We start from the raw sequence: 15,769 nt of genomic DNA, 5'->3' as shown, positions 1-15,769 counted from the left end.
AGAATAGAATAGAATATGCAAGTATGCTATGTATATTATATTATATTATATTATATTATATTATATTATATTATATTATATTATCTTACCGGTATATTATCTTACCGGTATATTATCTTACCGGTATATTATCTTACCGGTATATTATATTATATTATATTATATTATATTATATTATATTAATTATATTATATTATATTATATTATATTATATTATTATATTACTATTTCCTCAAAAGATCCAATGTTCTATCTATTCTGGCCACATATCATAATATTATTACAAGTTGTGGGTGGAGCCGGTTGAGTGTATGCTTCAGCACCCTTTAATTCCTGGATCCAGCACAGATTCAATTCCTGGAATAGCCATGCTAACTTCCTGGTGATGCTTATGGTCAAGGTTGTCTCATAGTATGCATAAATTCAGGGGTGAGATGACACCCCTTCCTTATAGGTTGTCTTATGCAGCCATTGGTTGGAATTTTTAATTTTTATCAACAAATATTTTCAAAACAATACATTTTATTCTGCTCAATCTCCTAAGGTTCAAGTTCAGGGCATAACATACGTAACAGCACATACAAAGGATTGTGCAGTGTAAATGCTACTTTGTTAAAAAAGATTTCAGTACCTTCTGTAGACCCTAAACTCATGGCTTTCATGTTCTACTATTTGTTCAAACATTTTAGGACTACAGTTCATCGTCAGCTAATTAAGTGGCATAAAATAGCAACTGGAGGCCTCCAAGCTGTTCCTTTATAAATAACTAAGTCGTTTATCAGCTGCATAAGACTGCTTCTTACAGGGATGCGGGTGGCACTGTGGTCTACAGAGCCTAGGACTTGCCGATCAAAAGGTCAGCGTTTCCAATCCCAGTGACGGGGTGAGCTCCCGTTGCTCAGTCCCAGCTCCTCCAACCTAGCAGTTCGAAAGCACGTCAAAGTGCAAGTAGATAAACAGGTACTGTTCCAACGGAAAGGTAAACGGCGTTTCTGTGCGCTGCTCTGGTTTGCCAGAAGTGGCTTCGTCACTTCTGTACGCTGTACACTGGCTCCCTTCTAACCCCTCTTAAAAAGAATAAACACAATAATCTGATTAACGTTAATATAAAAGTAGTTTACTCACAGATTCATTCAGGTTCACAGACATATCCCTGAAGGCAGGCTTAGGTTACATAACAACTAGAACTATTCCATAAAGAAGTTAGTCCCAAGTGACTGTGACTAAGCAGTCACTTGTCCAAACACACAGCAGCATACAAAATGGAGAACACACACAATGATCAGAACATGGAGGCCGTGTGCTCCTCCATGCTAGTACAACAGACCACACCCTCTTCAAGTCACATATAGTGGAAGTCTATCCTAGCTCAGGAGAAAGTCTTCTCTACTGTGCCACTTCCATCCTGCCCATGATCCCTCCCACCCCCGTTTAAACCATTCTATTGACTTGCCTTCACCAGCAGAATGGCTGCACTGGTCACCATCTTGTATTGTCATATTTTATGGCTCTTCAGTGGATCCCGGGTAAAGGATTGTTCTTTTAAACATGTCTGGGCAAGATACATCAGATTGTTCAGATTTCTGCTTTGGATGTAAGTTGTTTGTGGAAAATTTTGGCTCAGCTACTCTCCATAGCTCTGTATTGCTTATCCATGATGATTGCTGCAAAACCACAAATAATTGCAGGACTTTCCTGGGAATGGATTAACATTCTGTGGATAAATAGCAGTAGAAGTAAGAATAATAATAATATAGCTGTATGGAAATAAAAGCAGTGGCTCAATAAGAAAGAGATGCAAGCACCTAATAATGTCATATCTGCTTTCATAGGCAAATGAAAAATGGTTTGTAATATAACTTTCACACCTGGGAAAGTGGGCAAGCTATCCTTCATGAAATATGTAATTACTTCATTTTCCCCAGGAGTTCAATAGCATTTCCAACAATAAAATATTTTATAGGGCGAGAGAGAGGGCACTTTTACATGCCCAGTGGAATGATCTACAAATCCCTAAGAGTATAATTCTTGCAGTTCAGCTGTTCGTAACAGATGCAAGTGGCTGCTTCTCCATACCTTGAAACTAGGTAGGTGAAACACCACGGACCAAGACCTTGGTTTCAAATCAAACTACAGAGCAAAATATATAGTCAGGCATTATTGGTTATTGAGTTTGCACTGGTGACATTTTATTACATAGAACTTTACGTATTCCCCCCCTCCAGTTTTTTCCATCTTAAAATCTGGAATTTAACAACGCAAGGGGAAGAATTAAAAATAGTTCTAAGCAGATTGCTCCTCCAGCTCAAACATTTCTGCCCGCTTTTCCCTGATGCTTATGGGAAGCCAAGTATATGAGCCCAATAGCACTTGCTCACCCCTTCATGTTCTCCAGTAACTCAGATTCAGAGCCCAGATTGCCTCCAATACTGGAGATAGCACATGTTCATAATGACTAGTAGCCACTGATACTTACTGTCCCTTAATTTGTCCAATACTCTTCTGAAGCCATCTAAGGGCTCATCCAGACTTCCTCTGGGACCACACGTTTTTCTGTTCCTGCACTTTCCCTGCAAAAACACACTTATACTCTTCACTGCTGAATCAGAGCAAACAGCAATCTGTGGCAAACCTTAATTGCCATTTGTTCTGATTCAGCTTTGTTTAGTGGGTTTTCGGGGAGAAAGTGCTGGGGCAAAAAAGAGGGAGGGGCTCAGACATGGTGCTTTAAATTGCGGACCAGTGCCTAGAAAGTGTGGGGCAAAAGGTAAATGTGGGTGAGCCCTAGATTAGTTTCCATTGCTGCTTCTTATGGGAGTGAACGCCATAGTTTACCTATATGAAGAAGTGCTCTTTTTTCCCTGTCTGTCCTGAATGTTCCCATATTCAGCTTCTTTAGGTGGTGTGTTTAGGATTATAATTCATTTTATGTTGCAGTTTTCTTTATTTAACTAATCACTGTTATGAGATCCAGACAAGCTTGCTCTCATCCAGGAGGACAACGTGGAAACAAAAGCAGTGAAATTTGTTTTTCTAGTAACATTGTGAAAGCTATTATCTTCCCAAACCAATTTGTACAAGTAGAATATGTAACTGTGCATGTATCTTCTTATTTTGCATAAGTCATTCAACTTCCAAGATACACAGCTCAGTTGTGTGACTTCAGGGGCTCCAAAATTAAGAATGCATGTCCAGTGTGCATAGGAATGCAGGCAGGTTAGTCTTTCAAAGCAAAGCAAGTAAAGAAAAATCACAGTCAATGTAATTCCAAAGTAAGAAATCCACAAATTTAAGATTTTCTAGGTTATCATCAAACCCACCTGGAAAATGAGCTTTGCTTATATGAAAGTGTTAATATAGGTGCATACGAAGCTGCATTATATTGAGCCAGGCCACTGACCCATCTGGTTCAGTGCTTCCTGTGCTGATTGGCACTGGATCTTTGGCAGGGTCATTCTCCATAGCCCTACCTGGAGATGCCAAGTGATTAAATCTGGGACCTCCTGCATGCAAAGCAGAGCTACTGAGCCTTTCCTCAAGGCTTCACAATTTGCAACTTTCAGGATTAATATGGGTCACTCCTCTCTATACCTTAACATGGCAGAAAGTGAAAAACCCTCCCAAGTAATCATTCAAGCCAGTCAGCATATATTTGGCTCCCTGGATGGGATGGTGTTGGCTTGGATTACTTTATTCTTTGCATCTCACACCCTTTTCTAGTAATGACCGCTCCCCACTTAAAACGGGGGGCGCCCTTTGCGGGGACGCGTGCAGCCCTGGATCTGGAGTGGCCCCATCAGCATAGGCTTTGCCTTCCCTCAGGTGGGATACCTGGAGGTCCCCGCCTACCCCAGTGAGTTGTCCAATCCCACCTGGGGGAAGCGTTGCCAGGGAAACCAGGCCAGGTAGCGGGAGGGATTACCTGCCCACACAATAGAGGGTGGATCTTAATTGTTAATCCTCACTTGGCTCCAGAGCTTCTCCCACCCTATCCACCCTCAGTTAATGCCTTCTTTTGCAGGTTATCTTTTCTTCATAGGTTTTGCAGGTTAACCTGTCTCCACAGGTATGCGGGCGCTGCTACGATAAGGTCGCTGTTAAAGGGCCGGAAAGGAATTTCCCTGCATTGGCAGGTTTCGCCTTTCCCGTAGCAAAACGTCACAACTTTGGCGGTATCAGGCCTTGGGCGGAATCCTTTAGTCCATCTTCCTCTTTGCGGCGGCGATACCAGGGTTCCCCGTTAAAGGGGTTTTTGAAGGGAGGCTTTAGCTGTACGCCGAAAGGTCGTCATTGCTCTCCCCTGCGGCGGCGTAACGGGGGCGGCTATCTCTGCTTGAACATATGTTCTCCAGAGCCGGCCCATCCCCCCCACACACACTGGATAACCCTGATGCTCCCTAGGTCCCCGGCTGGGGACTAGGGAGGGAGAACGCCCAATGCCTGAGCCAAGGTCTACCCACATTTGAAATTTAATAAAGTTGTGGCCAATTTAATCCCATAGCGCGTTGTCTAGAGTCGTTATTCCACATGACGGGGGGGACCACTCGGGATCTGGGGACTCTGCCTGTCCACGCAAATTGGGAGGCCATGACAGAGAGCAGGTAGCAGGTTATACATCTTTTTCCATTTTCTCAGAAACACCATTTAATTGTCATTCCTATTTCTTTGCAAATGTTTTCCCGTTCACATATTTCCCTTTGAAGCTTCAGGTGCTCATTCAGAATTTAAAATCCTCAGGCGCTTAGTTACAGTAATCATTATTTCTCCTGAACAGCAGCTCTGTCATTAACTTTATAGTTTATGAAACTGAATTTCTGAGAAGAAATATTTGTGGTCTTGTTGTTGGCATCAGTCCGTCTCAAGAGACAATGGAGTGTTACTCCAGTGGTGAAGTCAAACCACTGTGTTAGCAGCACTGAAGTGACTTCCCTGGAGTGTAAGCCTGGGCAGTGTGTATGAAGGTCCTTGGCCGCCCTGACAACAAGACCGCCCCATCTCCACCTCACTGATGTGTTCCAAAGGAAAGCAGAGCAAGACATTTGACACCAGCTTGGCTTCAGGAATTGCTGGAAGAAGGTGTACAAGGCGCCATCCTACCGTCTAAGGGACTTCACTCCGGATTTGTTTTGGGCTTACTGCATAGCCTTTTCTTTCTCCCAAGATATCCTGCAAGGCAGCTGAGGTTTAGGATCAGAGTTTTCCTTCTCCTAGACAGGCTACCTTCCCAGGTTGATGCGTTCCATCTGCCCCACACAGTCTACATCATGTGCAGAAACCACCTTCTTGTCCGTCAGACCCATTATTGGTTTCATCTGCTTAATCTGCCAGATCCTGTCTTCACATGCAGGGGTGAGTTCCTAATTCACTCAGGGTTTGAGACCTGCTGGCTGGTTTAGCTGGTTTAGCTAGTCAGTCAAAACTGTTCCTGGGATGTGGCTGCTGTAGCATGCCGGCGGCTTCTAGGAGCCACAGATGAGAGCTGAGTGCAGCTGAGATAAAAGCTGGACAAACTACCCTAGAAGGAACACTGTGTCACCCACCAAAAGTACTACTCTCCATTTGTATTCTAAGCTTATGAAATATATACAGAAATATTGCACATCCGCTTTGCTTACTTACTTTGTGCATTGAACAGTGCTAAAAAATCCCCAATAATGTCACTTTTATATAAAAATATACTTGTGATTGTATATCTTTTATCTCATTCTGTTTACTGGAAAGTCCCTAAATGATTCTAAATGTCCATTTTCCCTATTTACTTTGCCCTGGAGCATTCTCCAGCTGCGGTGCTCTCAAGAAAACAATATCCAAAGTAAAACTGATTACTCTGGGAATGCATTGTGAAAACCACTTTTTAGTGCAGCAGACATCAAGTAGGAACATTTAAATGCCCATTGAGTATCAACCGAACAAGGCACATAAAGATCAAAACAGGAAAGTGTGCACATGGCACACTAAAATGATTTATGACTATACATTTTCATTACATGGGCACAAAAGCATTGTGAACCGTGGAGATCAGGAAACATCAAACACCCTCTAGGCATAAGCATATTCACATCAAATTAAATCAGGTTTCCCCCCCTGCTGCAATAATAATAATCCTATTTTCTTGAATCAATTTTTATTGAAGCAATATTCGGCATATAATCTATAATTATATATTACGCCTAAACTCTGAAATGTTATTAAAATCCCAGGTTTCCAGTGCAAGAAATCAAATTGTTTTGTTTTTTCCAGGCTTCTTGCCTAGTGGCAATGCGGCTGCTGCCTTGCTTTGAAATATTGATATCAGCACAGGTTTGCTGGCTTTAAATATTGAAGAGAGCTATTAAGGCCATAGAAGAACAAGTGCAAGACCTAATCAGTGGGAAGAAGTTCTGAAGAGCTGCCAGCAGCTAGAACCAAGAGGGGAAACCTCTTCATCACTTTGATGAAGTAAGTAGGAGTATTCATGTTCAAGAACTACAAAAGCAGGGCTATGACATCCTAGTATATATTTTACCCTGCCACCTGGCTGATACATGCTGGATTATAAGCAAAACACATCAAACCAACTCCAGGCATGTTGGTTAAGATGCAATGCTACAATCAGGAGCTGAAAAAATATGAAAAATTTGGATTGCTTTTGTACAATGTTTCAGCATATTTGTGCCCTCTCTCTTTCTCTTTGCAATACAGTGTATACAAGTATCTTTGCAATACAGTGGTACCTTGGTTTAAGAACAGCTTAGTTTATGAACAACTTGGATTAAGAACGCTGCAAACCCGGAAGTAGGTGTTTTGGTTTGTGAACTTTGCCTTGGAAGCAGAACATGTTTCTTTTCCTATTGAGTGTGCTCCATTTGTAAATTGAGTCCCCCTGCTATGGGAAAGCACACCTTGGTTTAAGAACACTTTGGTTTAAGAACGGACTTCCGGAATGGATTAAGTTCATAAACCAAGGTACTACTGCACTCGCTTCTGCATCTCTCTCCACCACCCCCTTTCCCCTTTTAATATGTGTAGCTAATTCATATACTCCAACTGCTGCTATTTATCAACTATTATTTGGTATCTGGGACGCTGGTGGCGCTGTGGGTTAAAGCCTCAGCGCCTAGGACTTGCCGATCGAAAGGTCGGCGGTTCGAATCCCTGCGGCGGGGTGCGCTCCCGCTGCTCGGTCCCAGCGCCTGCCAACCTAGCAGTTTGAAAGCACCTCCAGGTGCAAGTAGATAAATAGGGACCGCTTACCAGTGGGAAGGTAAACGGCGTTTCCGTGTGCGGCTCTGGCTCGCCAGAGCAGCGATGTCACGCTGGCCACGTGACCCGGAAGTGTCTCCGGACAGCGCTGGCCCCTGGCCTCTTAAGTGAGATGGGCGCACAACCCCAGAGTCTGTCAAGACTGGCCCGTACGGGCAGGGGTACCTTTACCTTTACCTTTATTTGGTATCTATCCCTGGTCAAAGTCAGTTCTGTGTTTTGTTCTTTAGCAAACTGTGAAGGATATTCTTATAAGCATAAGAATTATTGTTTTTCTTTCTAACTATTGGGTTGTTATTGGGAGGTTTTAATTTTTATTATGTACCGTATTTTGTGATTTTATATTGTAACTACCCTGGGACCTGCAGATATAGAACGGTATACAAATACATATAATAATAATAATAATAATAATAATAATAATAATAATAAAATAATAATAATAATAATAATAATAATGATGATGATGATGATGATGCTTGTACACATATCTTCTAATTTCAGCCTCCTTCCCTGGGTCTCTAAAAAGTACATTTTTGATCAAGTGTGTGTGTATATGCTTCTTGACTCCGGTGCACATACGGGGGCAGTAGATTTCCTATCCCTACCCTAACTTCTTATCAGGGGTTAATGTCACTGCAAGGCCAAGGGAAGAGGCCTGATTACCACCACCATGTACATACTGACTATAATGCTACAAGTTTTCAGTCACAACTAATCATATCTTGTAAGAACTTCCACAAAATTGTCAACAGTAGACCCCAAAGGTTTCTGTTCCAAAGTGAGTTCCCAAAGATAAATCGTCGGTATCTATGTAAATCAGGGTGCAGAGAAGAGTTATTCTTTTCATTGTTGCATCCCATAATACATGATCTATTGTTTTTCTTAATCAGACTTTAAAAGGTGGAGTCAACACTTTCGACATTGAATAAATTGCTCTGCAGAGGATAGCCCCCTGTCAAAATCCTAAACACACCAAATTGCTTCATCTCTCCCTGCTGAAGATCCCAAAGTCTTGCACAGTTGGACAAAGGGATCTGTTCCCTCACCATCTTCACTATTCACTTAGAAGCTTCCGCTTAACTCAACACATTTACTTTCAGCATGGATCAAAGCAATGCAACCCTACAAAACTGGACCCCAAAACACATCAGTTGTAGTTCTGAATTAAAGACCCATATCTCATTTACCAAATAAGGCTTACGTCCCACACCTCTACTCTTCCCTATCTTTTTCTCAGCATGTTTGAGTGTGTGATCCTGTGTATTCATTTGGGAGTAAGCGGTGCTGGATCCAATGGAACTTGTAACAAATATACATTTAGGATTGTACTGCATATTGCAGTTTTTCTATAAATATAATCCTTGTGAGATTAAAATCTTCAGTTACACAGCCTGCTTAAACTCTTTCTTTTCTTTTTTTTAAGAACACTCTTTATGATCCATTTAGTGCTGTAACAGCTTCTAGCTTCTGATGCTTTGGGCTGCTGGATATGGTTTTTATTGTAATGCTGCTGTTTTGCTTTGCTTTTATGTATTTTTATTGCTTTTTGTTGCTTTATTGTATATTGTTTTACTGTTGTATTTTTTAATTTCCTTGCAAGGTGCCTTCGGGGTTCTTGCAGACCAAAAGTATAAAATATAAATACAGTAAGTAGGTAAATAACAAGAGTAAGCAGGAGGGGACTAGGGTAGTAATATCTCAGGGGACTGCTGCAGGAGACTGTGCTGGAACCACCAACGGATAAACTTTTCCACCTTCCTTGACCCACCCGACTGCCTGGCATCCTTATCAGGAGGAGCTGCCAAATTATTTTCTCTTTTTCCCGCTGGCATCTTTGTGGGAGCTGCCTTTTGCCATTCTGGCAGGAATATTACTGCATTTGGCTAGAAAAAGATTTTTTAAAAAAACAACAACAACCTGTCTTAAGTTTTGGTTTGCTTGAATTTTTTTTGAGCTTGATTTTTTTTCTTTTGTACTTGAATTTTGTATCTGTATGTTATTTTTTGTGAGCTGCTTTGGAGGCCAAAAGATTAAATATAAATAAACAGGAGCAATCACTATAAGAGGTAAATTCCTTTTGCTCTTTATCTGTTTTAGAGACATTTATTCTTTGAAGAAGTAGGATGGGTTTTTTTTTTAAAGCATTTTGAGTATGTCCTTAAATACAAAATTAGATATAACACTACAGTGGTACCTGGGGTTAAGTACTTAATTCGTTCCGGAGGTCCGTTCTTAACCTGAAACTGTTCTTAACCTTTAGCTAATGGGGCCTCCTGCTGCTGCCGTGCCACCGGAGCACAATTTCTGTTCTCATCCTGAAGCAAAGTTCTTAACCCAAGGGTTAGTGGAGTCTGTAACCTGAAGCATATGTAACCTGAACCATATGTAACCCCAGGTACCACTGTATTAGCAAAAAATATTTTATGGTTTGTCTTTATGGTAGATCTTTTCTGTCAGAAGCAATTCTAATTGTCAAACTGCATGGAACATGGGGAAGAGAAACAACATGAACATTTCTAGTTGTTGAAATGATGTTGGAATTGAACCATGGTTTTTTTCCAAAATAAAGAAATAAGCACATGGGGCAGCCAAGCTGAGTTGCCAATATATGCTTGGGCACCATGCCCCGTAAAAATTAATAATTGTCCAAGGGTTATATATTTTAAAGATCCATTCTCAAGTCCATGACTCAAATTTGCATACTCACACATACATACAGCACTGGACAAATTTAGGTGATGATTTGCGAAGTCTTGGGATGTGATTCACCACAAGTTTTCTTCTCCTGTTGCTGCAGCCATTCTCCCCATAAATCCAGGAAGTTAATTGGACTCTTGAAAAGCTCTGAGGAATGATGGTGTGCCAACTTCCTGGGCCATTTCCCCATTCCAGAGGAAAGTCAGCCAGAAATTAAACGGAACCATTAATAATAATAATAATAATAATAATAATAATAATAATAATAACAAGAAGAAGAAGAAGAAGAAGAAGAAGAAGAAGAATATATTTATTGTCATTGCACCCTCTCAGGGACAACGAAAATTACTTGGCTGCTCCATCCACCCAGGTAGGGCACTCCACACAAAATCAGAACAACTATAAAAACACTAATTAAACAATACAATATAATACAGCAAGGAAGATTAGATGACTTTCAAAGTCCAGGTTTCCCATTCAGGGCTGAGATCGCTCTGGAGAAGAAGCTGTTCTTGAGACGGCTCGTTCTTGTCTTCATCATCCTGTATCTCCGTCCCGACGGCAGGAGCTCGAAGAGACAGTGACCAGGATGCGATGGATCTTTTACTATGTCCAGTGCCTTCCTATGGCACCTTGTGGCATAGATCTGCTCTAAGGTGGAGAGTGGGCAGCCAACAATGCTCTCTGCTGCCTTAACAACTCTGCACAACCCCATCCTGTCCTGGGTAGTACAGCTTCCGTACCACACACATAAGCCATAAGTGAGCACGCTCTCAATGGCACAGTGATAGAAGGCAAGCAGCAGTTTCTGCGGAAGATGGTTTTTCCTTAGGATTCTCAAAAAGTACAGTCTCTGCTGCGCCTTCTTCACAAGCCCCCTTGTGTTGACACTCCAGGACAGATCCTCTTGTAATTCAATACCCAAAAATCTAAACGTTGTTACCCTCTCCACACAGACCCCATCAATCAAAAGTGGCTGGACATTGCTCTCCTGTCTCCTGAAGTCCACCACGAGCTCCTTTGTCTTCCTTGTATTTATGAGCAAGTTGTTAGCTCTGCACCACTCGTGTCAGCCGCTCCACCTCATCTCTATAGTCCGTTTCACCCTCCCTTTCAGAGATGAGCCCAATCACGGTTGTGTCATCTGCAAATTTGACAACCCTATTACTAGGGTGCGCAGCGACACAATCGTACGTATAGAGAATATAAAGGAGCGGACTAAGTACGCATCCCTGTGGTGTTCCTGTGTTAGTCTTAAGCGTATTAGAGGTATAAGGGCCCAACCGAACCCTCTGGGGGCGGTCTGACAGAAAGTCCAATATCCACCCACACAGTGATAACGGAAGCCCCAGATCTTCCAGTTTAGACATCAGACGTTGTGGTAGAATGGTATTAAATGCCGAGCTGAAATCTAAAAAAAGCAGTCTGGCATAACCCCCCCGCTGCTCCAAATGTTCAAGAACGGCATGGAGGGCAATCGCCACAGCGTCCTCTGTCGATCTTTTCATTTTATAAGCAAATTGGAATGTGTCCAGTCCCTCTGGTAGGCAGGCAATGACATAATTTCGTACCAGCTTTTCAAAGCACTTCATGATTATAGGTGTGAGTGCTACTGGACGAAAGTCATTCAGATCTTCCGGGTTAGATTTTTTTGCTATTGGAATGATAGTAGAGGACTTTAGGCAGGATGGAACAATAGCCTGGGCTAGGGATCGATTTAAAATCCCAGTGAAAACTCCTGCTAGTTGATCTGCACAGTCTCTCAATACCCTTCCAGCTACCCCATCTGGCCCTGTGGCCTTCCTTGGGTTGATTCCCTTCAGCACCTTCCTCATCTCTTCTTTTTCCACAGAGACTACTACATTCCTTTGTACTGATGATGATGATGATGATGGTGATGGTGGCAAAGCCTTCACAGGGAGTGGTGGTGGTGGTAAAGCCTCAGCAGGTGTTGCTGCAGATGTTACTTCAAAATGGGCAAAAAAGGCATTCAGATCCTCTGCGAGGGATGCCCCTCCCTCGTCTGCCAGGGAATTCTTGGATTTATACCGTTAATTCTTGTACACCTTGCCACACCTGCCTGGTGTTGTTACTTTGTAGATGATTCTCCAGCCGCTGTCTATACGCCTCCTTTGCTACAAGGATACCTCTCTTTAGATCCGCTCTAGCTAGGCTGTACAACGACTTATCTCCACTTCTGAAAGCAGTATTTCTTGCCTTTAGCAACCCCTGGACCTCCCTTGTCATCCAGGGCTTCCTGTTTGGGTAGATCTTTATCCGGCGCCTCTGTGTTACATTGTCAGTGCAGAACCTGATTAGCCATGATAATCCCCATAGAGCCATCAGGAATCCATCCTAATAGGCCCCAAATGAGCAACTCTTTGCTTCTAGATTGTCCCAAGAGGACATGATAACGCAACACGTAGAAGAACTTCAGTGACCTTTTGTTCCAAGCCTTAGAGATGACAATGCTGTGATGTTTTGTGATAGCTAAACTAACTCTCTGCTTAAGTCTTAGACTACTACACTTGCTCTTTATGTACTTTCTCTTTTTTTAAAAAAAGCTAAGTCCACCCCCCCACCCCCGTTGCCTTGGATTAATAGTTTCAATTTAGATCTACTTACTGTAGACATTTCCTGAAATTTTAAGAGTTGCTATAGAAACAGAAGTATCACTTAAACAGCCAAGTTGAGTAAACTGTTAAAAAAAAAAACCCCAACCAGAATAGCATTATTGAACAGATAGCTATGCTTCAATCTCACTCTGAGGATAGTGTGTTTAAGACCGATAGGCCCATATAGCGTTTGACAGCTCTGTGGCTAAGTCTGCTCAGGCATCTCTCCACTGCCTGAAGGAAGGGAAAACAGAACCAGCATATGAATAGCACTTCTATATATAAAATTCAGTTGGGAAAAGAAGTGCAGATGGATGAAAGGGGACCTTTTGAAATCAATAAAGCCACAACTGCAAACACACTGATGCAAATCTTTTAAGGGATCCAAATTAAGGCAGCAGTAGCCCTTTCTGAAATATAGTATTGACATTTTCAAAATGGATGGAGCTCTCTTGAAGATTGGGGTTGCATATAAACAGCCACCTTTTTTTCTGTAGTACAAAAGAAGAATCTGAATGTTTCCGTTTACAGTGAGCTTCGTGGTTCAGTTTTGCATCCAAAATGGTGTGCTGGTGGAAGTTCAGTTTTATATTTGCAGAACCTTTTAGAAACATCAATTTAAGCAAGAAAGTACAGTTCAGCTGCCACACCTGTTTTGTATTCTGCTCTACATCCAAGTTTTATCACAAGCATTTTGGATTGCAGACTGCCTCACTTTCCTCCAGCTTCTCTTATTCCTCCAGCCCAGAGGAAAAACCTCAACATAATTACATGCTACAAAGCTAGAAAATCATTTATGCTGGAGGATTTATTTTTTAAATGAAAGACTCACCCTAAATACATAAATTAGACATTACCTGACAACTGAGCTTTGTTCTTCAGCACATAGAGAGTGCTGTGGTAAATTTCCATTTGTTATTGCCCAGATTATTGTTTGGATTTGCTTTCTAATAACTTGGCTATTGTTAGTTTTTTATTTTCAGGAAACTAGTAAACAATTAAGAAGCACCCCACCTCTAAATCTATAGGCACAATCCACATACTGGAGGTTTAGATATGATTCTGGGTGCAATCCTGTTCACATTTACACAGGAGCAAGTCCTGTTGTGCATTCTGGGACTTCCTCTGAAGTTCTGACTAAAACAGGTTTGGACTGTGCTGTCAAAATATTACAAGGATGAGGTAAAGTCATAGAACAATGATAGAGGTAAATCATGAAAGGAACAAACATTGCTGCAGGCATTGTGGGATGTTCTGGGTTGTTTTTTTAACAATTTCTGGACATAAATCATTCTGTTGCTGTTGTGTTGAAAAAAATATTGGGCACAAAATACTGTGACAGAGTTGTGGTCGTTACAAAACAAACAAACAACCATCACCACCACCACCACCCAAACCTGTTACTGTAATTAGAGAGCACATATTAAAAGCCAATATAAGGTCTGGTGCTGTTCACCATGATTTCCTTCTCCCATAAAAGCTTAATTGGCATCATTTGGGAGCAAGACAAAAGTCTCTACTGTGTGTTTTCATAATGTACCTATTTATTTGTCCTCTTTGTAATAGCTGACAGCTTTTTTTCTTTTTTAGTATTCTCAAATTAAATGTTCAAATCTTATTAATTTAGACTGTTGCAGGGGGGAAGTTAATTAGGAGTGAACAAATCAAAGTGAAGCTTTTTTATCTCTCAGCAAAGCAGGGACATAATACAGCAAGCATTTAGACTGTAAAATTTAAGAACCTACGGCAGTGACACAGGTAACAGAAGCCAGCATTGCTGAAGGAACACACTCTAATTTTTTGGCCCCACCACTGTCTCTGCTCAAACAGGTTTTGTGGGTTTTTAAAGCATGATGAAATCCTAAGAACTCTGATGAGAGGAATGATGGTGGGATAAATCAATGAATATATGCACCGTGAGCAACAATGGCTTGTCACATCGCTTTCAGTTGTAAACAGAGCTATAACCTGCCTTACAACATCTGATCTAAGTAAATCACATTTTATTTTTACAATACCCTTTATTGCTAGACCTCACTGCCTTCAGACAGAGAGGAAAGCATGGCTTTTAAACTAGACACTGACATTATATAATGATGGTAATGGTATAAATAAACCTATTTTTGTTTATTTACAGGAGTAAGTCCTATTTAAATCAATGGGAGTTACGTTTGAGTAAACATGAATAACATTGTGCTGTGAATTTGTAAAACCCAGGTTATGCCAGAGAAAGAATAACGGTTGCATGACCTGCTTGTCAGAAGTAGTTAATGCAAAATAAACATGGGTCTTGAATATGTATTCCTATCCAAGCTTTCAGCTGTATGTGCAATGTCAAGGGCAAAAAACACAGGACTTAGCAGCTGTTTAAAAGAAACACTGCCTAGCATTGGTTAAGCTTGCCTAGGCCATGAGCAGTGTCAAAGATGACTGACTCTGGAAAGGAGTCTATGTCAGGTAGAACTGGAGCTAATTCAATTGGTCTGAATCCTTTTCCAACTTGTTCTATGGCAAGTGACATATTCCTTCTATAAAATAGTGAAAAGGAAACTGAAGACCTTTTGTATTTCATTCTAATGTGACATCTTAATGCAACTGAGAACAGATGCTTCTGAAAAGGAACCGAATGTGCACAGTGTAGCCCAGGCTTCTTCACACTGTTCTGCCAAAGTGCTGCAACAGTGACTTGGAGAAACTTCCACCAGGGAAATTAAGGAATAGATTGTTCTCATCCTCAGTCACTTGTTCTACTGAGATTCCAGAGGTGCAGTAGAACAGAAATAGGGGGGGGGGGTGCAGACCTGGGAGCAGAAGTGGTAAAGCCATCTGCCACTGATAGAGCAACTACGGTAACTGGTGGACTTTCCTTACTCTGGAAAGTCAATGAGGTGATAATGGTGCTTTTATTTTTTGCTATTTGTTGTGAAATATTGGCATCTTTGTACACTAAGGGCAGATTCACACCATGCATTTAAAGCACATGGCTTTCCCCAAAGTATCATGGGAAGGTTACACAAATAGATTGTTAAAATCAGCTATATACTCTCTAAGCAGCCAAAATTACAACACGAGGAGCTTTGGTCTCAAAGGAAGGTGGTACCTAGTAGCTGGACTGGGTTGTGGGGGAATTTGGCTTGAGTGGAGGTTTATTGAATTTGGCCTGAAGTATAAGCCTCTTAGAAGACAAGACCTTAGAAACTGCTATCAAGCAT

General features: G+C 41.4%; 1 protein-coding gene and 1 long non-coding RNA gene across 7 annotated transcripts in view; one reads left to right on the top strand and one right to left on the bottom strand.

Moving 5' to 3' along the window:
- Positions 1 to 15,769, top strand: part of TAMM41 (TAM41 mitochondrial translocator assembly and maintenance homolog) — a 148,121-nt gene that overhangs the window by 79,197 nt on the left and 53,155 nt on the right. For all 4 annotated transcript variants that reach the window (XM_079967334.1, XM_079967331.1, XM_079967332.1 and 1 more), the window contains one exon: positions 6,241 to 6,438. The gene's annotated coding sequence lies outside the window, so the exon portion shown is untranslated. The remainder of the gene's footprint in view (positions 1 to 6,240; positions 6,439 to 15,769) is intronic.
- The window catches only part of LOC307211086, a 109,538-nt gene that overhangs the window by 76,122 nt on the left and 17,647 nt on the right, over positions 1 to 15,769 (bottom strand). For 2 of the 3 annotated variants that reach the window (XR_013836280.1, XR_013836281.1), the window contains exon 1: positions 1,126 to 1,349. The exons of the other annotated variant lie outside the window; for it this stretch is intronic. This is a non-coding gene — a long non-coding RNA (uncharacterized lncRNA). Of the gene's footprint in view, positions 1 to 1,125; positions 1,350 to 15,769 lie in introns of those variants that run through there. 3 annotated transcript variants of the gene reach the window in all.

Source organism: Podarcis cretensis (assembly GCF_951804945.1).
Source record: "Podarcis cretensis genome assembly, chromosome: 2".
Lineage (NCBI taxonomy): Eukaryota > Metazoa > Chordata > Lepidosauria > Squamata > Lacertidae > Podarcis > Podarcis cretensis.
This window is presented reverse-complemented; position numbering and strand designations above follow the sequence as displayed.